The sequence below is a fragment of the Hyperolius riggenbachi genome, chromosome 2, assembly GCF_040937935.1.
Source record: "Hyperolius riggenbachi isolate aHypRig1 chromosome 2, aHypRig1.pri, whole genome shotgun sequence".
In the NCBI taxonomy this organism is placed as follows: Eukaryota; Metazoa; Chordata; class Amphibia; order Anura; family Hyperoliidae; genus Hyperolius; species Hyperolius riggenbachi.
This window is the reverse complement of record NC_090647.1, coordinates 460,820,438-460,838,104: the sequence shown is the minus strand read 5'-3', so window position 1 is coordinate 460,838,104 and position 17,667 is coordinate 460,820,438. Positions and strand designations below refer to the sequence as shown.

Here is a 17,667-nt window from a genome sequence, read left to right as displayed (position 1 = left end):
TTCCAGTAAACACCTTTTATCTAATATCTCCTATCAGTCACTTTAAAAGAAAGACCATTTTACTTTTGACCATATTAATATAGTTTTTATAGCGACTGTACTGAAGTAATTATTGACAAGACCGACCTTAAAGAAACAAGTTTTATTTGTTCCTGTAGGCAGGAGCCTCCAAAAGTGATGTCTGTCAGTATGAAACTACTATGGCTAATGGAAAATCAATGGTAATATTTTTTGCCCCAGGTTCAATCAATTTACACTAGGTCCACTACTGGATTGCTTCCAACAGTAAACATTAGACATGCAGAATAGACCCATGTGTTCCTATGAGCCCGTTCACACATGTCCATCTTCATCTTGGATGGGTTTGTCGGTTTCAGTTTCTGAAATGCCAAAATCAGACCTGCATGATCCTTTTGGAAAGTGGCATAAGCTGGCTCACATGACATTTGCTATGGACTTCTGGAGTGGTACAGCATATCTCTAATAATATATGGATACGCTGTCATTCTGGCATGGTGTGCCTAGAAATAATAAAAACCCTTCCCCTGATAGACTTGCTGGACTCCTTCATTCAGAGCCCAAGTTTTAAATTCTGTGAAATAATTCATTCCAGCAATACAAATTGCAAAGAAAATCACCATCTTGCAAGTTCTTGCTCCAGATACGACATATAGGTACTTCTCAGTGTTGCCAACCGTCCGTTAATTTACGGATTGCCCGTAAATATAGAGGTAATTTTGCATGCCCGTGAAATCCGTAAGAGTCAGGGTGGCATCCATAAAAATATATTCAGGCGGGGGCGGAGCCGCGAGCCGCAGCATCATTGCCGCACATCTGACAGAGACAGAGCTGGCCGAGAGGCAGAGAGACTCCAGTCCCACCCCTAGGCTCAGCCATCCAACAGAAGTCCAGCTTTTGTCCCTCCCAGCCTCCCCTTTCTTCCTGTCTGCCAGGCTCCACCCCCTCTCTCTAGCAGGAGAGAGGTATGAACTTAGGAGGAGCAGTGAAGAGCTGACAGGAATGCTGCAGGAAGTGGCAGCCATAGCAGCCAGCCGAGCCCATCAGTACATATCCCAGCACACAAAGGTTTGGGCTGATCTCAGGAGAGGACTCCTCTCCTCCCGTTGTCTGTAGTGGCTGCTTAGTTGTGTGTACCTTCCCCCAGCTCCTTCCTGAAACTCTGATCCCAGGTGCTGCTATCAGGGGAACTGATTCCATCCAGCCTGAGCCTGGCATTCACTTGTCTCTTTTAGGTCTGCTTGCAGATGCTGCTGACACAGGCAGGAATCATGGGGGATTGGAAGCCGCAGCTCACTCAGACAGCCACACACTCACTGTCTGTCACATAAGGTAAAATGATAACTAATTGTGCACTGAGCCCATCACTTGCAGGTGCTGCCAGATTACATGTATTTTGGAGGGGAAATGCTGCCAGAGTACAAGTATTTTGGGTGAAACACTGCCAGATTAGGTGTATTTTAGGTGAAATGCTGTCAGATTAGGTGTATTTTGGGTGAAATGCTGTCAGATTAGGTGTATTTTGGGAGAAACACTATGGCGGTGCTCAAACTTCCCCGGCAAGCCCACTTACACCACTGTTAACATCATGTATATTTGATCTGATGAGGTCCTAAGCAAGTAAGGGTCAAACGGCTGTAAGGGCAGCAAACCTGGAGCATCCCTGAGCGCACCCATGCTTCTGTCTACACTCATGCCTGCTACTGCACGTCTACAATAACGCAAGTATTGCCTGCACTGCTCATCTCTTGCTCCTCGCATGTTTCTTGGCTTGGCTCTGTGCTAGCTTTCTAATGCCTTATGGACAGTTTTGGTCACGTTTGCTCAATGCATAGAAGTGACTTTGATGGTTGATGTTTTGCAGCTTTTTGCTACGTGCATGGAATGGCAATAAATGACAACAGTTTTATCCTTGAGTGCCTGCCCAATTTTTTCTCCTGTGAAATATCATGTATATTTAGCCACACCCATGGACACGCTCATTTGTTGCCGTTCTTTGTGTCAGTAAAAAATATCCGTTGTCAGTAAATTTGGGGAACTTTGTCAGTAAAAAATTATGTGAATGGTTGGCAACACTGGCACTTCTACATCAGCTTCCTTATGGCGGGGAAAACAAAATATTTTATAATAGAATCCCAGCAAAGGGGACAAAAGAGACCTGGGCATGCTGGTGCAAAAATGCAGGATGGATCGCAAATAGCTCTTGTAATACTCATAATCTTGCTTACAAGGGATACATTTCTAACGGCACAAAATACGTTGGCGGTAGATAGGCTACTGGCTCTCGATAATCTAGAGGCTTGCTGAATGGACATGCTGGAGATCTAAGGAGAATTGGCTATCTTGTTTATTTTCTTACATTATTATGTTAAATTATGGATTTAATCGGGAGCTAGGTGGGGACTTTGGCGGCAGTAATATCGGCGGAGGTGATTTTCCTTTATTCTGTGTGTAGTATTTATGTGCAGCATTTTTATATAATAGGATCTCTTCTATGGGGAAGAAAGCGCAGTGGAAATTGTAAGCAGAGAATATGCCTTAACTCTCCTCTGTATTGAAACAGAAGAAAGAGGAATTTTCTGCAGTGTCACACAGTTCACAAGAACGGAACAATGACCAATCAAAGTAAGGTTCTATAAATTATATGTGGAACAGCCTAAGTCCATTTACATTAAAATAGAATCACGCCAGAGTAATGTCAGCCCTGCAGTCAATAGAGGGAAAGGAAAGGGCTTTCTATAGGCGTCACGTAAGCAGTGGGATACCTGTACATTGCGTTAGCTGAATTCACGTTACATGCAGATACATGTACAATGAATGGACGCATAGACAGAAAGAGAAGGGCAATTACAGTAGGCCTGCATTTGTCTGTAGTGACCACACTGTGACCTGCATTTAATTGACCTCTTTAGTTTGATCATGTTTTAGCAATCCTTTAGAGGAATAGAGAAAGCTGCCATTGTATGCATTGTGCATTTCTAAACTCATTGAAAAACATTGCTCAAAAGCTAAACATCGTGCAGCTGAAAAAAGCAATTCCTTCCACAACATCCATATACATTAATAGTTTTTGCAACCGTCTATACAATGGCTCTCCTTTCTCATTTGTAAGGATTAAACAGGTTAAACAACTGCTATGTTACATAGGACATGCTTATTTGGGTTGAAAAAAGATATACGTACGTCGAGTTTAACCAGAAAATAAGGTACAGCTCTAGCATAGGGGCAGAGTGGCAAGGTGGCATAGTGGTTAGCACCCTTGCCTTGCAGCACTGGGTCCCTGGTTAGAATACCCGCTAGGACGCCATGTGCATAGAGTTTGTATGTTTTCCTTGTGTACTGCGTGGGTTTCCTCTGGGCACTCCGGTTCCCTCCCACATCCCAAAAACACACAGATAAGTTCATTGGCTTCCCCCTGAATTGGCCATAGACACTATACAATACATACACTACACTATAACATACATATGCATATTACTATGTTAGGGATTAGACTGTGAGAGACAGTTAATAGACAAGACAATATACTATGTACAGAAATGTGGAAGATGTCAGCACAATATAAATACTAAATAATAATAGCCTGCATCCTCACATATCAGTTGAACTAGAGGAAAACAAAAAAAACCCTTACAAGGCTTGGACCAATGAGCCCTAAAAGGAAAAACATCCTTCTTGGCTACTAATGACAATCAGATAAAATTCCTGGATCAACACCACTGGGAATTACCTAGTAATTAGAGTAATGGATGCCCATCAATGCAAGGGAATCATCTAAGCCCTGTTGAAACACAGATATAGAATTTACCATAGATACTTCCTATGGAAATACATGGCCCATTTTAATCACTCTTACTGTAAAGATCTTCTAAATAAGTGACAAAAAATTGTTCCTCTATGCACAGACTATGTCATGTAATCCTTTCCACAAGCCTAGAGAGCAAAAGCTCATCTGTCAAGCTTTTAAATTGCCCTGTTATGTATTTATACATGCAAATTAAATCTCCTCTACAGCCCCATACACACGCTCAACAGCAGTCTTTTATGCAGCACAACTATCAAACAACTTTTGTTTTGAAACAAGATGAAACAACCCAAAAAAGTTGTTTGCTATTGTTCAAACAACTGATAACGCTGATAAGACTGATAAGACGTCTATCCAACTGATGAGCATCGGTATGCGGCTTAAGGCATCTTTTCTTCAGACCAAAGCCCCATGCACATGCTCAGCACAATTCTTTTAAATGCACAATTATCAAACAACTTATTTTGTTGAAACAAGTTGAAACAACCCAAAAAAGTTGTTCGCTATTGTTCAAACAACTGATAAGACACAGTTCAAATCAATCAAACAGTTGGATTGACTTGAGCTGCGTCTTATCAGTTGTGTGAACGATAACAAACAACTTTTTTGGGTTGTTTCAACTTGCTGCACAACAAAAGTTGTTTGATAATTGTGCACTTTTGTTGAGCGTGTGTGTGGGGCTTAATTCCTGGCACACACCATGCATTTCCCATCAAATAGGCAGGTTGAAACGATTATTTATAACAGGTCCGATCTGATTTTCAATCATTTTTCTGATCAGTATATCTAAATATATTGTGGTGATAACCACAGTCGCCTGCAGTTCTCTCCACATTGCTGAGGTACAGTTCAATATAAGCTAATTAATTATTACAGGTAGTCCTCTAGTTTAGTGAATCAGGCCTTTTCTGTTTTATTATGGAGGCAGATTTAAAGCAGGAGGATCCTGGACATACTATGACAGGAATAAAAACACATATATAAGTAGATAAATACTTGATCTACTTACAAAACAGATGATTATACTGGCCACGTTTTGATTACAGTGAATTGTATATGGTAAATGAAGAGAATTCTGTTCCTGGCAGGGGCCATGTCTTTTCTCCATAGTGTGAAACTAAATCCTGATGTCATTTCTTCCTTTAAGTTTACTTATGTTCTCCTCCAATCTGCTGTGCCATCTCTGGCTTGCTTGTAAACACCTGTGAGCACAGCTCAGCCCGTCACACTGAAGTGTGCTCAGACCAATCAGTGAGAAGCAGGAATGTGGGAGGCGAGATGACAAGCTTTCTCCCAGCGATGACATAGAATACAGGCTGGGTGACTGAGAAAAGCTAATGATTGCAGAGACAGTTCTGAATTGATTGGAGAAATTGCACTGCAGGGTGAGATTCGTGTCAGCATTGCAAACACATTGCAGTGTTTAAAAGGAATTTGATTTTGTGGCTGACAATCCCGCTTTAAGCAGAGGTTATTTACGTTCTGTGGCCCATGGACAACTTTGTCCTGAGTCTACTTTTAAACCTGTAAAATAGTTTCTCAATAATTACGATGGGAAAACATAATATTGTATTTCTGACTCGTTTTTTTTTTATAAAGGATTTCTTCAAGGATTTATGTTTTGTTTTGTTTTATTTTAACCTATTGTGGCAGCGGACAAAGGATACTAATGTATCCTTTTAATGCTGGGAGTGGGCCCTAATATTATTCACAAATCCAAAAAGAGAAGGAAAATAATATGATTCATAGGAATTTCTGATTCCCACCCCTATCTTTTTTAATATTAGCTCCACCACCCTTTTGAAGCACACAAAAATGTGCAAGGAAGTCCCCCAAATGTTAAAAGTTATGTGGCTGGGATAATTAAAGAGAGTATGTCCAAAGGCCCAAAATTACATTATATCCTATATATTCACATGGACCACAAAACCACAAAAAAAAGCCCAAGAATGCTTGCTACATTTTAATACCCCTGCTATTTAGTTTTGACTTTTTCAAAATTAATGATAAATATTTGTAATGAATTTGACTTTAACCTCTTGAGGACTGCAGTGTTGAACCCCCCTAAAGACCAGGCACATTTTCATTAAATTGGCCACTGCAGCTTTAAGGCCAAGCTGCAGGGCCACACGAGACAGCACACAAGTGATTCCTCCCCCCTTTTCTCCCCACCAACAGAGCTCTCTGTTGGTGGGGTCTGATCGCCCCCCCCCCAGTGTTTGTTTGTTTATTTGTATGTGATAGTTTGTTTTTTAAATAAAAAGTGTGTTTTTTTTCCCCCTTGTATACCCCCCTCCCTCCCCCCGCTGGCCAATCCCGGTAATCAGCTGTCATAGGCTTCAGCCTACGACAGCCGATCACCTCTGTGGTTTAGGAGGTGACAGCCATGTCACATGGCTGTCCCCAGTACAGCGCTGCTGCTGATCGCAGCGCTGTACGGGTAATTAGACGGCGATTACGCCATCTAACAGTCTCCCGAGACTGAAGGCGGAGCTCAGCTCCACCCACCCACCGAGTTTGCTGGCTCATATTAGACATCTCCAGTAGCATAAGATTTCTAGCAGTGCCCAGTAAAATTGGCACAGTCTGTCCTCACTCTGTCCTGAAAAATGACCACAGGGAGCTACATTGAGTATGAAAATAAATATTTTGATTAAAGCAAATGGCGAAGACGTCTATCCCTACTTTGCGCCCTCTGGTGGCTGGAAGATGCAGATTATCGTGAATGTTTTACCACGGAATAAAGTAGCCCTCAAGCAGTAGGTAGGGTTAGGAAAATCACAAGGGATCATTCATTTGAGATGAGTATAGCTCAAGTCAGGGAGAAGCTATGAGAACAAGTGCACAGTTGTAAAGTCCTTGTTCTCTATCTTAATAAAAAATATTTACTTTCTATAATATATTTTTTTAAATATTTAAAAAGAAACTGTCACTGACTGAGCTTATTGAATCAACATATACTGTAATAAATGTGCATAGCTAGGGGTTACCTTAATAACATCAAATGCAAGAACTGACATAATATGTAAATTAAGTCTTTAAAAAAATGGGGCCTCCCTTTCTACCTCTGACCTATTCCTGCTGGTCCTTTAAGGGTATAGCTGGTATATTTGATCAATTTTATCAATTTAAACAGCTCTACTACTTTCATTTTGACAGCCTATGGCTCTTATTCAATTCACTTTTTCTCCTAAATTTTCTTGTATTTTTTTCACATCTTATCAATAAAATGCTTTTTAAGCCTCCAGCTAGCAAGATATACTAGCAAGAAATACTAAATACGAAATAAATAATTTTGACAGTACTTTTTGGTACCTTTTTCTATTGCAGAGTACTGAAAAGGTATTTCAAACAGAAGAGGAAAATTGACTTCTAGGAGAAAGCTGTGTTCAATGAAAAAAATGAATGATGTTGTTTTTCATTATACCTAATTCTTACTGCCTAATTAAATAAAAAAGGTTTTAAAATGGCCTTGAACTTTTTTACAGAACAAGAGGAAAACAGAGAGAAATCCACCCTTTATGTATTTAGAGAGTTAAGCCTGTCTAGTTCCCCCTCATCTGTGACTAATCACAAGTGTAATTTGATCTTTCTGCTGGGTCAGCTCATGGATCTCAGCAGCATCTGCAGAGCAGCTAATTTGTAAACACAGGATGTTAACCCTATGTCTGCTTCCATGAAAGCCGGAAGTAGACGCTGCAGATTTGTTCCAGGATTTCTATCAGCTGTTACAAAGGAATGCTTTTCTTTAAATGTTATTGTACTTTTGCTTATCTTTTAGAGCAGAGAGGAAGTTCGGAGTTCAGGTCCACTTCAATTTTTTTTGACAGTTAGCTGGCCTTTTGCGTGTTATTATTATTAGCTTATTATTATTTCCTATTAATCAAAATTAAGAGTGATTGACTCCTTATAAAATGATTTCTGCTGCGATCTTACTGTATGAAAGGGGTTCTTATTAATCATGGAACTGGTTTTAATAAAGGAAATCAATATGTGATTTTAAATTATTAAGTAATCTTCCAAAGGCAATCACAATAATGTATTATAATGGACTATAGCCATAGTGTATTATGTACCAGAGAACATGATAGGGAGCTGGTAACAACTCTTCCCATGATCTATCATCCTAATTAAAATGGGTTGTTACTGAGCTAATATGATGGATCAGTTCATCCATTATGGTCTTTCCACCATGGTATGCAATGCTGTGCGCACATTTTATCTGCAATAATGTACAAACACAGAATGTATTAGATTTATTTTATACATCTATATAGTGCTGACACCTTTTCACAGAACACTGAGCCAGTCACATAACTCATTGTCCTTCAAAGGGACTTATAATAATGTCCTTACCATACTCCGGGGACAATTTTGGGAAGAAGCCAATTAATCTACCATTACATTTTGTGAGAAATTACAGGGCACTCGAAGGAAACCCACGCAGTTACAGGGAGATCATGCAATTAGTGTCCCTAAGGGAAAAGGAAGTCAGGACCTTGGAATGCCAAAGAAAACTTATCGATGATCTTTAAAGAACAAGCGACACCCATGTTAACCTAGAAATAAAAAACACATGTATAAGTAGATAAATACTACTTTTACTTACATAACAGATGTATTGTGCTATCCACGTAATGATTCCTGTGAATTTTACAAAGTAAAAGCAGAAAATCCTATTCTAGGCAGTGGCCATCTTGCCAAGCTAATGCTGACATCATATCCCCCCTGACTCTTGTTTCCCCCCCTCCCTTCTCTTGCCCATTGTGTATTCATTAGCTGCCCTCCTCCCAGAGTCTTTTTTTTTATTTACACATCCAATCACTGAGTCACCTCAGCCTTGCTTGTAAACACAAGTGATCAGTTAGGCAGGGAAATAAATGGAAGAGGAGGAATATATTATAGATAAAAAGAACTCCGAGCATTCAGAAGAACTCCCAGCATTCAACTTTTTGGCACTGTTTGGCACTAGGGATAACTCCAAACCATAACAGCAGAAAAAGTTAAATTATGTACAATTTTCATGATTTATGCACACTTAATTATGTTGCTGTGCTTTCTAGAAAAGCACATATAGCAAAGGTTAAGGGAAAACCATACCAGACATAAATGAAAATGGGCAAAAATAAAATAATTATAGTCTTTGAGAGAGCTTATTACAATCAGTACTCATCTTAGAAAAAATTCTTGAGTCTTTTACAAGCTGTCCAGCTGCATCTTCCCTAGACCAATGCACAGCATAATCAGTCAGTCCTGACTGACCCATCCACCAGCTAAATCTACAGAGGCAAATACGTAAACTGTAATGCACAGACGAGAACTTATTGAAAAGATATTTCATCCACTACTTTGCGTCTGTACACTGTTTATATTTATCAACATGATTGCTATTTGAATTTGTCTTGTTTAAGTTTGGGTTTAGTTGAGCTTTGCGTGATTAGAATTCCCCATCGTAGACCTACGCTAAGCATGCCAATCTAATCACTCAAGATCAAGAGATTTAACTTAACTTTTATTTTCAACTGCCTCATTTAAAATCAGCATATTGCAAACAAAACAAATGCCTAAGATTAGTCAAATCTCTTGATCTCAAGCAATTAATCCCGCTCATGAAGCCCATGAGACTAATTTCCTCCAATCTCCCAAAAATCTTCTGCAGCTGCACCAAGAAATGATTTTATCTCTGAGATTTTTTTCAGCCTCTAAGGTTTGGACTACGCAGTGAGACTGCCTGCTGGATATCAAGAGATTTAAATCTTGGTCAGCATTCACTTTATTCGCAACTAAAGAGAAACTCCACCTTCATTAAAGATTGCCATGAATATAGATCAGTACTTCCTTAAACTGTTTGTTGTTTCTTGTAATTAAAACTTATCTTTTAATTATAATTTGTAGCCAGCTAAGAATTTCAACAACAGGTAGTAACCCCATGTATGAAACCGTGTTGACAGTGCTCTGTTTGGAGTACTGTTACCACAAGACAACTTGTTGCAGGAGTATATAGTGGCACAGAGCAGAAGGCTTTCTTACTCACTTTAAACACCTGAACTAATCCATTGACTGGCAACAAACGTTGATACTTATCTCTGCCAGTTCATACTGTATATGCAAAATAAAAACAAATCAAGTAAGCTTAGATGGTATTTCCCTTGAAGCCTTGAATACAACTAAACTAAAAGCATTTTGTTTTTCTCAACAAAACTCAAATTTATCTTTAAAGATTTTAAATGAGGCAGTTAAAAATATTGAGTTCCTTTAAATCTCTTGATCTTGAGTCATAAAGATCCCCCATGAAGCTCTAGCCTTAGCTGACATGCTTCACAGACCTAATTATAGTTTATACGACCTTTTACAGTTAATTTTGAGGCCCCTTTTATACTTGCATTAGAAATTTGCATTGTGTTACCCTGTCTTGCTGCCGTTGAGCTGCCGCAAAGTCAACAGTGGGTTGGGGTCGGACTTCCGTGGTGAGTTACGTAAGTCAATGGGCGATGCAATATTTTTAAACATGCTGCCAATGACAGTGCGGCGTGCAAGCACGGAACAACAGGAATAGGAAACATGGGAATCCCATTGATGTACTTCCTGTCCAGCAAGTAGTACGTCGTTGGGCAAGGGGCAGCAAGGGGTGTGGGGGGGATCAGCGCTAGTGTGCACATGACCCTGTTGGTGCACTCTGATGCAGGGTGTTATGTTAGGCATTTTGAGTATTGTGGTGTGATGCAATGAAGGTGCAGCATCACATTGCAAGTGCATGAGCCAGGTGTAAAACCGGCCTTAAAGAACAAGTGACACCCATGCTAACCTAGAAGTAAAAACACATTATATAAGTAGAAAAATACTAGTTCTACTTACATAACAGATGTGTTGTGCTATCCACGTAATGATTCGTGTGAATTTTATAAAGGAAAAGCAGAAAATCCTATTCTAGGCAGTGGCCATCTTGCCAAGCTAATGCTGACATCATATCCTCCCTGACTCTTGTTTCCCCCCCTCCCTTCTCTTGCTCATTGTGTATTCATTAGCTGCCCTCCTCCTAGAGTCTTCAGACACTCCCACTGAGGTGTATACTAGGAACTGCACTCTTTTTTTTTATTTTCTCCTCCAATCGCTGAGTCACCTCAGCCTTGCTTGTAAACACAAGTGAGCAGGATTGTGCTTCAGATAAGCAGCTAGGCAGGGAAATAAATGGAAGAGCAGAAATATTTTATAGATAAAAAGAACCCCCAGCATTCAACTGTTTGGCACTGACTATTAAAGGGCCAGTGCTCCTAAGGTATGTGATAACTCCAAACCATAACAGTAGAAAAAGTTTTGCAAGTTTTGAATGCAAGATTAGCATCTTTATCACTTAATACACTCAGACCAGTTGCTGTTGAAATTTGATTTTTATGGTGACAATCCTTAAGAAGTAAACTACCTGGCATACAACAGATATTAATGTCTAAGGACACACATGCCTTTCACACAGTCATCCAGGCACATTAGCTTTCTCTCACACCCTAAAATATGCAGTTAAGTTAATTGGCTTCCCCTAAATTGGCTCTAGACTATGATACATAGCCATATGACTATGGTAGGGATACATTGGTGAGTCCTCTGAGGGCCACTTAAGTGACAAGGCAATATACTTTTGTATAGTTATGTGGAAGGTGTCAGCGCTACATAATAATAATAATAATAATAATAATAATAATAATAATAATAATAATACTATTGTTATTGGATACTGTGTACCCTATCCAATAACATCATCATACATGCAGAGGCCAATCAAATGAATGATTTTCTCCCAGACCGCTGTCTATTGGTTCAATGTGATAGTGATAGGCAGGGCACAGCAACAGTTTAGAGTTGAGGCCTACTCTGCCTGAAGCCAGGAAGTAATATGGTGTGGGATACTACGAGAATGCCTTTCTGTGTTGGTGTTTTTCTCTTGTAACTCTTTTCAGGAATATATAAAGGGTACTGATGTATCTTTGTCTATATCTGAAAGCCCATCATATTAAAGGAAGCTTTTTGATTCCAACACAAGTCACTACTCCACCTCCTTTAGGTTCTATCTCTACATCTCTGGGGTAATTACCAACCTGAAATAAGTATACTTGTTCCTTGAGATAGAAAGCTGTGTTCCTCATACAGAACCCCTTTGTACCATGCAGACTGGTATTGTTCAGGCTATACACAACTTCATTCCGGCAATACCAGGGGGACACAAGATTAGGGGGAAAAAGATTTTTTAGAATGTGTTTAAGAAAATAAACAATAATAAACAATTATTATAAACAATAAAAATCTAGTACAAAAAAGTCTCGACCTGAGTTTAGTGATAGGTCTTTTCGTATGGGATAGAGCAGGCGAAAGTGCAGCACTCATCTGCTTACATTTTTTTTTTGTTTAATGATGCCTTCTATATCTAAATTCAATAATTGAATTAGAAAGAAAAAAGAACAGAATAATAAAAAGTTTTCCAAGTAAAGGCTCATACACACGTCCATCTTAATGCACAACCAACTGCACAACATGACCAACACCACAACAAGTTGTTTACCTAACATTTACATACACACACGCACACCAACCAACTAAACAACCTACTCACTTAAATACTCTGCGTGCAAGCTAAATGACAAACTTCACAAAATGCCCGCATTCAAAAACAATCAAGTTGTTCAAAAGACTTTTACACACAGTCCAACCTGCCTGATAATTGGTCAGATTGATCCACCGGTTGGATCTGGTGGCAAATAACCTGTTATCAGTTGGTCATCTGGTTGTTTGTCAGCTGTACACACACCCAACTTATCTTCCTACAGACAAGTCTGGTAGATGTTGGACAGATTGTTGGTAGGTGTGTATGAGCATTAAGCTTATTTTTCTGTTACCAAGTGAGCTAATTATCCCAAGCACTGTACTGTTATTAGATCCTGTGATTAGCCCCAGCCAACATTTTTACCAGGAACTTTGAAAAAGATACCCAACCCTAGGCAAAGCTACCTATGCTTTGCCAGGCTGTTCATGGTGGACACACATAACCCTGTGTGTTGTCAGTTCCTTTCCACCCCCCCCCCCAACCCCCGCCCAGTTAATCACTCCTTGAAAAAAAATATTACTTTTGCCTAAAGACAAATTTTCGAACAGGAAGAAGCAGACTTGCTGTGATGTTCCCTCCTATCACCCTCCTATTTCCTCCTTTTAAGTGGAGTGAATGGGGTGAGGTAGAGGAGGGAGTAAGAGGGTCATAGGAGTGAACATTGCAGCAAGCCTGCCCCTTCCTGACTGAAAATTTGACTTAAGCCACACGTAATTACAGTTTGGAAAAATTACGCATAATTTTGTGCCTATTTTAGGGGTTAATACCAAAGCCCCCATACATGCTATTATCACCAAAATTGCTACGTATGTTAAACGGAATAGGGGAAACAAGTAAAAAAATGTTTGTAAAAAGACCTCGTAGTTTATTTTTTAAATCCATTTTAAAAATTCAAAGAAAAAATTATTTTTAAACTCAACTAAATGTGATTTTACAGAGTTTAAAAAACATTTTTCTTTGAATTTACCACTATTCTCCTTAACATACGTAGCAATTTTGGTGACATTAGCATGTATGGGAGAGGAGAGGAGCCGGATAATTACATAAACGTGGTTGCTGTCTGTGGGGCTGGGCAGCCTCTTAATAAAGGTGAGCGTGCCATTTGTTGGCTACCACCTGTGGTGATAGAGGTGCCCCCCCGGTAGAAATTGCACGGATTGGGTCCCATAGGGTGATGGTCCCTGTACAATAATTTTATAAACAGATCGCACTATGGTTCTTTATGTTTTCTTCTTTGGCATGTGCGGAGTCCTACATTGATTAATCAAGCCTTTGGAGTACCTGGAGATTTGGATCCTGATTGACCTATTTTAAGGACTTTTTACAGTAGGAACGGTTTTGGGACTTATTTTTATATTTTTAAAGGGGTAGCGCACTCTTTTTTGCAAAATTTTGACTCTATAAGGATGTGCATGTAGCATCAATTTGAGTTGCAGCAGGCCTAGACAATAGAGGGGAGAGGGATAGAAGGGGAGCGCAATTGATACTTTTACATATGGGAGCTTTGCTATTAACCCCTAAAATTGGCACGAGATTACGCGAAATTACCCGTAATTGCAAAACTATGGTTCCTTATTACGGTTTAGGAAATCAATTACATTTTTTCTTGAAATGGTTGCATTACCATTTTGCATCGGAATTGCAAATTACGATGCAAAGCTACGATTATGTGAAATTTTTGCTCCTCACTAACGGGGACCGGGGAGAATGAGGAGAGAAACGGAAAACACACAGCGGTATGTGGATGCAGCATGGACATACCTCTATTCTTACCTTAGGTAGCTCTGATCAGGTGTACTTTAATGCCAGAAGGCAAGAGTGGCTGCCACTTAGCCACTGAGCGAAGCATTTCTGACATGGGCACACATCTCATTTTTTTCCATGTATCTCAGGAAAATGGATTGTTGCTTTACTTAGTCTGAAACTTACTCAAAGTTTTCAGATATTTCAAAGGGCAAAGAATGAAATGACCTATTTGGTTTGACAGTAAGTAATGTAGCATTCTGGGTGAACAGCTGGATTTTTAGGTAAACTGTACCTAACTATGGTAGTGAATAAAAAGCCTCTGCAGCTCACTTCATGCATTATAAAATAAAAATGTTTCTGCTTTACATATTAGGTTCCATCATTGTTAAATTTTCATCTAACATCTCATGAACCCATAAATGTTTAATTCCAGGAGGTTTTAAAAGTGCTGTGAAAAGGAGCATTTTTAGACCAAATTGAAACTTCCAATATTGTTATATTCTTATTAACTAATCCTCTTTGGCATAAACTTTGATTTCTAATGTGTAGAGATGAGCGTAATGACGTATTTACGATTTCGCGAAATTTCGCGTAATTAGTGTAATTACGATTATGGCCGTAAGTACATAATCGTAATGAAGAAGGATTTCGCGAAATTTCGCGTAAGCGTAATTTTCGCATTACAGTGGGTATTACGAAATTAATGCGTATGGCCATGCTCCCAAGCGGAAAAGTTGACGCATGGATCAATGTTAGGTAGCCGCCGACTTTAAGGGTTAATAGCAAAGCCCCCTTAAATGCTAAGAGCCTCAAATTTGGAGAATATATTAAGGAGATCAGAAGGAATAAGATTAAAAAATGTTTTTCAAAAAGACCTTATAGTTTTTCAGAAAATCGATGTTAAAGTTTCAAAGGAAAAATGTATACATTTAAAAACCCGCCGACTTTAACGATTAATAGCAAAGCCTGCTTAAAGTTTAGGAACACCAAATTCCTAGGGTATATTAAGGGGATCAGTGGGAATAAGAGGAAATTTTTTTTTTCAAAAAGACCTTATAGTTTTTGAGAAAATCGATTTTTAAGTTTCAAGGGGGGAAATGTCTTTCAAATGCGGAAAATGTCAGTTTTTTTTGCACAGGTAACAATAGTGTATTATTTTCATAGATTCCCCCAAGTGGGAAGAGTTTTACTTACTTCGTTCTGAGTGTGGGAAATATAAAAAAAAACGACGTGGGGTCCCCCCTCCCAGACCTCTTTAACCCCTTGTCCCCCATGCAGGCTGGGATAGCCAGAATGCGGAGCACCGGCCGCGTGGGGCTCCGCACCCTGACTATACCAGCCCGCATGGTCCATGGATTGGGGGGTCTCGGAAGGGGAGGGGCAGCCAAGCTTTCCCCTCCCCCTCCGAGCCCTTGTCCAATCCAAGGACAAGGGGCTCTTCTCCACCTCCGATGGGCGGTGGAGGTGGAGGCCGCGATTTCCTGGGGGGGTCATGGTGGCATCTGGGAGTCCCCTTTAAAGAGGGGTCCCCCAGATGCCCACCCCCCCTCCCAGGAGAAATGAGTATAGAGGTACTTGTACCCCTTACCCATTTCCTTTAAGAGTTAAAAGTAAATAAACACACAAACACTTAGAAAAAGTATTTTAACTGAACAAAAAACATAACCACAAAAAAAGTCCTTTAATATTCTTAATTAACCATTAATACTTACCTGTCCCTTTAAATAAATGATCCCTCACAATAGCCTCAGAAATGTTCTATCAGTTACAATGTAACAAAGTTATTACAATGTAAAAACTTTGTTACATTGTAACTACGCTGCACCCGAAGTCACTTGCCACTCAGCCGCCGCATACACTTACGCGTCCGTGCAGGACGCTAAGTCCCCGCCGGCTCCCGCCGTCCACCCCACCCACATCTGTCACCCACATGTCACCCACATGTGGGTGACATGTGGGTGACATGTGGGAGAGGCGGGGAGGGCAGCGGGAACCGGCGGAACTTAGCGTCCTGCACGGACCCGACAGAGCTCTGAGCTATATAGCTCAGAGCTCTCTAAGCATCTTTGTATTTGGGCTCCAAGGAGCCCCATTGGTCCTTAGCAGACCAATGGGGTTCCTTCTGATTTAAAGGAACCCCATTGGTCTGCTAAGGACCAATGGGGCTCCTTGGAGCCCAAATACAAAGATGCTTAGAGAGCTCTGAGCTATATAGCTCAGAGCTCTGTCGGGTCCCTGCAGGACGCTAAGTTCCGCCAACTCCCGCTGCCCTCCCCGCCTCTCCCACATGTCACCCACATGTCACCCACATGTGGGTGACATGTGGGTGACAGATGTGGGCAGGGTGGACGGCGGGAGCCGGCGGGGACTTAGCGTCCTGCACGGACGCGTAAGTGTATGCGGCGGCTGAGCGGCGAGTGACGTCGGGTGTAACTTTGTTACATTGTAACTGATAGAACATTTCCAAGGCTATTGCGAGGGATCATTTATTTAAAGGGACAGGTAAGTATTAATGGTTAATTAAGAATATTAAAGGACTTTTTCGTGGTTATGGTTTTTGTTCAATTAAAATACTTTTTCTAAGTGTTTGTGTGTTTATTTACTTTTAACTCTTAAAGGAAATGGGTAAGGGGTACAAGTACCTCTATACTCATTTCTCCTGGGAGGGGGGGTGGGCATCTGGGGGACCCCTTTTTAAAGGGGGACTCCCAGATGCCACCATGAACCCCCCCCCCCCCCAGGAAATCGCGGCCTCCACCTCCACCGCCCATCGGAGGTGGAAAAGAGCCCCTTGTCATTGGATTGGACAAGGGCTCGGAGGGGGAGGGGAAAGCTTGGCTGCCCCTCCCCTTCCGAGACCCCCCAATCCATGGACCATGCGGGCTGGTATAGTCAGGGTGCAGAGCCCCACGCGGACGGTGCTCCGCATTCTGGCTATCCCAGCCTGCATGGGGGACAAGGGCTTAAAGAGGTCTGGGAGGGGGGACCCCACGTCGTTTTTTTTTTTATATTTCCCACACTCAGAATGAAGTAAGTAAAACTCTTCCCACTTGGGGGAATCTATGAAAATAATACACTATTGTTACCTGTGCAAAAAAACCTGACATTTTCCGCATTTGAAAGACATTTTCCCCCTTGAAACTTAAAAATCGATTTTCTCAAAAACTCTAAGGTCTTTTTGAAAAAAAAAAAATTTCCTCTTATTCCCACTGATCCCCTTAATATACCCTGGGAATTTGGTGTTCCTAAACTTTAAGCAGGCTTTGCTATTAACCGTTAAAGTCGGCGGGTTTTTAAATGTATACATTTTTCTTTTGAAACTTTAACATCGATTTTCTGAAAAACTATAAGGTCTTTTTGAAAAAAAATGTTTTCCTCTTATTCCTTCTGATCTCCTTAATATATTCTCCAAATTTGAGGCTCTTAGCATTTAAGGGGGCTTTGCTATTAACCCTTAAAGTTGGCGGCGTTTTTTATATGGGAGCGTTATGGTTTAATGCGAAAT

General features: G+C 40.5%; 2 long non-coding RNA genes across 2 annotated transcripts in view; one reads left to right on the top strand and one right to left on the bottom strand.

Annotated features, from left to right (window-relative positions):
- The window catches only part of LOC137547014 (uncharacterized), a 90,219-nt gene that overhangs the window by 25,580 nt on the left and 46,972 nt on the right, over window positions 1-17,667 (bottom strand). The gene's annotated exons all lie outside the window — the stretch shown is intronic.
- On the top strand, window positions 1,004-7,237 carry LOC137544812 (uncharacterized). The gene is made up of 4 exons (XR_011025927.1): window positions 1,004-1,086; window positions 1,254-1,350; window positions 2,503-2,643; window positions 7,154-7,237. It is a non-coding gene; the product is annotated as an uncharacterized lncRNA (long non-coding RNA).